This window comes from Pollicipes pollicipes, unplaced genomic scaffold, assembly GCF_011947565.3.
Source record: "Pollicipes pollicipes isolate AB1234 unplaced genomic scaffold, Ppol_2.1 Scaffold_7261;HRSCAF=8764_pilon_pilon_pilon, whole genome shotgun sequence".
In the NCBI taxonomy this organism is placed as follows: Eukaryota; Metazoa; Arthropoda; class Thecostraca; order Pollicipedomorpha; family Pollicipedidae; genus Pollicipes; species Pollicipes pollicipes.
The window spans coordinates 24,232,298-24,238,678 of NW_023597054.1; positions in this window are offsets into that span (position 1 = coordinate 24,232,298).

Consider the following 6,381-nt stretch of genomic DNA (forward strand, 5'->3'; position numbering starts at 1 on the left):
TTTGTGTGGAGTTTTGAACTAAAAGAGCCATCCTGAATACCTAAAACCCTCTAGTTTCTTAGCTACATGCCCGTGAAACTGGGAAGAGTATTTCGGGGGGTATTTCAAGGTATCCTTGGTATTAATGGCATCATAATGTCATTCAAATCCTGCCATTCCATAAACCATGCGGCGATCAAGGCCAAGAAAGATATCATTCTCGAGGCGTCCATATTTGGCGTTCGTAAGCACGATTTTCGGATACAACGGCCGTCAGTTGGCTCTCAGTCAGTGCTGTACAAGGTATGGTGACGTAATCAAACCATGACGCATTGAGAAACATATGTACTAAACAGAGAATTATGCTGCCTAGAGCGGTATTTTCCTCTTAAAAATTATACCGCCAGTTATAAATAAGCTTGGTTCATCATATTTGATGCTTGCTTCAGTATCTTCAAATGTGAAATATTCCTTTTAATCTGGAGCATACACTGCCGATGCCCATATTGATGTCCTCTGCTGATACAATGAGCCCACCCGCCACATCTGATCCGGCAGCTTCTCGCCGCCGGGTTGTGGTGCGGGCCTGGCTGGCTACTCCGGGCTTCAGCGCAATCTCCTTTCCTGGGGTAGGCAAGCTGGAAATACCCAGTTCCAGTGGTAACGTTAGATGTCAAAATAACTCCACCCTCCTCCGACTGGATGCTGTCTTGGGCAAGTATGTAGTCTCGCGAAAAGCTGAGCCTGACCACATGTTGAAAGTAGCAGATTTCTCTATTTCCTGGCGGCTTGAGGTGGCAGCATATATGCACTCTTCCTTTGGCTCCATGGAATCCCGTCAAACGACGCAGTCAATTTTAGAAGATCATAGTCAAATATGCGTCTCTAGAATCCAATATGGACAGCCTGGCGTATCCAGCCATCCAGTCAGCCATCACCCTCTGCAGACAAAGTTTGATGAAACCAAATCCGTCTTTTTAAATATGGCGGGACACGTTCCTCAAGTTCCCCTCCCTTTTGTGGTCCCACACATGTCCATATTGCTTAGTAAGCTGAGAAGCAGGGGCCGAATTTCATGCACTTTTAAAAAGGCATGCGACTCCAATTTCCTGTTCTCCCTTGAATTTGAAGTTGCCATCATGACGTTAGAATATAACAAGGCGCCTTATAGGAAATGTTGCAGTCGTGTGTGCATTGTTACGCGGGGATCCATTACATTGCGCGCAGTTTGTATGCTATATCGTCATGGTTTTCTTCAACTTTGTTTTCTCGCTTCACGTAACTTGTAGTGCTGGCTTTTTATTTTTCCGCAGTATTATCATGCTTACCCGACGGATTTCTCACCGACACCATGAGGCAATCGCGTAAATTCCAAAGCTAAGCTTGCATAAAAGCCACATGCGCCGTGACTGACTCAAGTTATATAAAGTTCCTGTATGGTTTTTGAGGGCACGTGCTCGCACGTGACGCTGTGTAATACACGTCATGAATACCTTTCTAAAGATAGTGGCTGTACTCACGAATAATGAATTTCACGAAGGAAAAAAGCTCCTTGAGAGTGATATGCCTACGGGAAATAACAATATTTGCTTAGATTAATTATACATATGGTTAATGTTGGCTTCTCATGATTATTATTAGACCACAATATTGATCTGAAGATAATTATCATGGAGGCAATTCTCTGTCATGAACCGACCAGCAAGGGGCTGACTGCAAATGGTGGCGAAAACATTGGCGCACCGACATTACATCGGCTTTTACGAAACAGATGCTTTTGTCCTAACATGGGCAGCAAACGTAACTTTTCTAGGATTCCGCAACCAGCATTCATACATTCACACCATCTCATGCATGCTTGTCACCGGTCATAATAAAGGGAGGCCTATAGTGTGGTCGCCACACACACAGCGCGCGCGCGTTATGTGCAACGATCAGACCCCCTCAATTATGAGCGGAACCTTACAGCCGTACACCACTCATACCTTGGAATTTGTCCACAGTAAATGGCAGCCACCTGGTGCAAGGCTCACCATGGCATGACCACGTAGCCCCCACCCTCTCTCGTCACAGAAAAATGCCGGAGTACCTCATTGGCACGCCAGAATCCCTCATCGGCTTATTATCCTCTGGCTTATCATCGGCCTCATCGGCTTATTATTATCCGATGGAGTCACCCGTCGGCACGCCGGAAGAAGTGCATAGAAGGTGCATAGAAAAATAACAGGCAGAGGTCGGCGTGTCATAACAACGCAAATTAGCGACAGTTTTATATATCAGACGTGCTAATTACCGTGATTAGATATCATGAGATATGTAACTAATACTATGACATTACTATGATAAGATACTATGTAAACACGAAAAGAGAGCACGACATACAACGGATCAGAACTTAGGTGCGAGCACGTAATCTCAAAACGACCTACAGAACACGTATTCTTAATTACCTAAAAAGGAAAAAGGGCCTGGGATATCAGAATCGCCGAAGGTTTTGCGACTCATCCGCCGGGTTTACATTTTGGCGACGTGAAGGCGCCGAGCGCCTGGCCATCGGCGCGACGGGGCGATATGGTCTGCCACCAGTGCTACCAGTATCTCTAGTCCCTCTCAGTGCTACTGTGCGAACGTGCGCATGTACTCTTTGAACGTGCACTCGTTGCGGATCCGTTACCCCCACGAGGTTGGTGTTTTTAAAGGGCCAGTTGATCGTCCTGGCGCGCATGTCCGGAACAAGCACTCGAGCCAAACGTAATAAACAAAAACCGCACTCGCATTTTGAAAAAAACAGCATATGGCCCGCCGCGGATTGATACGCCGCGCACCACATTTGGAGTTAACCTACTTACTCCCGTCCCATGGATTACAAAAATATGCACGTCGTGAGGATAGTGTAATTGCACCAAAAAAGCATGTGGCCCGTGGCGGATAGAAGCGCCGCGGGCCAATGTATGACGTTATATCCGCATACCTTTCCATTTAAAACAGTGGAACAAACTCATGCCATTTATTACACAAACATTTCGGTCATTTAGTGTATTGCGAACATCGCATGTTGCATGTTCGGAAAAGCATAGGAAATGAAAACTCTTGCTGTTATGGTGTTGAGCAAGGAGTCCGGTGGAAAGCTGCCCCCCCCCCCCCCCGCCATCAGAGCGGCCACTTCAAACCGATTCTGAGCTATCCATTTCCATTCCCTCTCTATATTTTGAATTTATTTCACATACATCTGATATGTTCTCGATATTTCATCATATGATATGTATCAATGTATTATTTCGGTTATACTTTATTTTTTTTTAATAAAGCTATCATTACGGACGAAATCGGACGCGTCTACTCGTACCATAAGTGAAAATGTTAAACCAGGGTGGACATTACCTTCAACGACTTTGTTACGCTTTTAGACTTAAAAATCATTTAAATCGCCTATCTATTTCATTGATTGGGTGACGCACGTGCAATTGTTAACTAATGTCCTGTAAAATGTGCAGCTCCACTCGTCTGTGGTGAAGATGATGGTGCATATATATATATATATATATATATATATATATATATATATATATATATATATATATATGTGTGTGTGTGTGTGTGTGTGTGTGTTTTGTAAACCCTCCTAGGTGGGGGCCGAAGTCCGCTACACTCACGCAAGGTGAGGACCGTTTTCAATGTGGGGGCCGAAAATCGGTCCTCATTTTGCAAACCATTGGAAAACGCTAATTTCGCCCAGATATTGGTCTGGTATCAATCCCTTAGAGGTCCCGACATGGTAGGTTTTGTCCGCCAAGTGTATGTTTCATAGTCACGTGACTTAGGGTTGACTTACACAAATCCGCCGGAGAAGTTTCTCGCCTTTCGACTGAAATGTGTGACGTCATCTTTGAATAGAGATGTGCTAATCTTGTTGTCACCTTGAACGCACCATGTAGTGTTGATTCTCACAAGACAGAATTGACTGAAGTAACTAAATGATAAACAATAGTTATTTTTATATGCCTTAAGACGTTTAATAATGACCAAACATTAACAATCATATAGTTTGGCGGGGCACATGCGTAGTACCCATCACTACTGATTGTTATGGCAGACCTTGGCCGCGAGTTGGAATGCCGTGGGGGCGTCGCGTCGCTCGGTTTGGCGTCGTGTCACGCGATCAAGGGACGTGAGATATTACTGCGTGGTACTTAGTGGTGTTCCTGTGGGCTGTCACGATATGGTAAGTACTGATAACTGCATGATGTTCTGTACTGGAAGCTCTGTTTTTTAAGTGCATGAAGTTTCTCGTGCTCGGGTGCACCGCAGTATCAGGGACAAGGGAAATTCTTCCAACTTGATGGCGGTGCGGCAGTTTTACCGTTGAAACCTCTGTAGATATGAAGGAGGAAGGGGGCAAGCATTAGGTGCGCAGCGTTATGTGGGGCAATGCAAATTCTTCCAACTTGGTGGTTGTGTGGCCGTCTTAGCGTTGCATCCCATGTAATTGTCGACGGGAAGAGGGGGGGGGGGGCATCAGCGTGCTTTTCACCTCATGTTCCCATTTACCCCTCAATGGGGTGCACCATTCTCACCTTACCCGCATGCACTGAGTGGGGGCGTAGGTACATAAGGTGAGTAGGGGGGGGGGGGCTTTGGGGGAGGGGGGGTTGCCAAAACTTGTGAAATGATGAAGCCCAACCCAAAGATCATCAACAAACCAATTTGTCCTCTGAATTTGGCGCCATTTCATTTCTTAGTTGACAGCTGTAGCTTGATTTCGGAGGGGGGGCCTAGAACCCCCCCCCCCTTTCCTAACGGAATAGGAAACGTGAACCCTGATATCGAGTAGTGATGGCAGGAAACCTTAAAGCCTTTCAACCAGCAGATCAACACACGAGATGTGAACAGCCATGCTTTTTGGAAACTGCAATTAATGCGTGCTTGATCACTTCAGAATGAATGCAACTTTGACCAGCATGGCCCTAAAAGCATAGTGATCTGCAGACTGATCTGCTTGTGGCCCTCCACGTCATGGGGAGCAAATAGCTTTTCCTGCCTGCTCACACCACGTCATGTCAGAATGATATGTCAGTTAATAAAACATCAAAACTCAACTTTTCGACCAATGCATTCCTTGGACCCTTTCAAAGCTGCTTGATGAAACAGTCTTTTGTAACCTGGAGGTGCAATTCTTTTGTTTTTATTTCAGTTTCCATGAGATAACACAGAATATACTAGGTACCTGGCCCAAGTCATTAATCTATTGAAAATGTGCATATTGCATATGCTTTCCACCCTCTATGTTCTCAATTTCAGGCAAAAACATAGTTTAACCTACCATAATGTGTGGACTGTAGTGATTTGTGGTAGTGCTGGAAAGCAGCTAAATCAAGGGCGTAGCCTGCAAAGGAAGTAGCAAATATCAGACGGAAATATGTCCACTCTGTTAGATAAATCACAAACTAAAGCTTAACGTGTACCTTTTGACCCAATAGAGAGCAGCAGGGGGCGCAGCCAGAGGGTTTCGTAAGGGGGGGGGGGGGGGGTGCACAGGATTGACAGAGGACCCTGATAGTAAAATCCCCCCCCCCCCTAAATCACCTCATATGACCCATTTGTTATTGAGACATGTTTTTTCTTATTGAGCTCAGACCAACAACGGAGCTGACTGTTCGTTGTTGGCGGTCTCTGACCGAAAGAGAGGAGTTTTCTGTCTCAGGGGTCTCCATCGGCGCCAAAGATCATCTTACTGACATTTGAGATCACGGCCCTACGAGCGGAGGTCCTTAATGTGACCTACAGCCAGCACTTCGGACTCTGCTACTCTTGTATTAGTATTTGGTCTCTTATATTAGTCTTTGGTCCATATTTGGTTCGAGAGACCCTTCGGCCCCTCTTTGGGCCCCCTCAAAATCGCTCTGACTCGGGGCTACTTGCCGCCACAGTTCGACACGGTGGGCCCTAACCGACACAGAAGCCCTTCATTGTACCAGGGACCCCGAACATTACAAATTGCGAGCCCCGGCCTTGTTTCTGCTTGGGAAATGGGTCTCAAGGGCTCGGACGGACATGGAGCCGACTGTTCGGTGTTCGTGGTCTCGGACCGATTGTCTCAGGGGGGGGGGGGGGGGGGTGATCCTAAAACGATGCAAGGGGACCTCTGAGTAATATTTAAGTCACGACCCTGCGGGCCGCGATTCTTTACGTGACCTACAGTCAGTTCTTTAGACCCTTATACCCCCAAACAGGCCTTTGATCGTCGGTTCCGGTGTGCTGTTCAAAAGTGCTGTTCAAAAGTTGAAGAATGAAGTACATTTAATCTTGGGTGTTTTTGGTTCATCCCTAGCACGCATTAGCAGTTATGAAATTTCGACAGCCGATGCAAGTATTTCACACACCTTGCCAATAATTATTGATGCT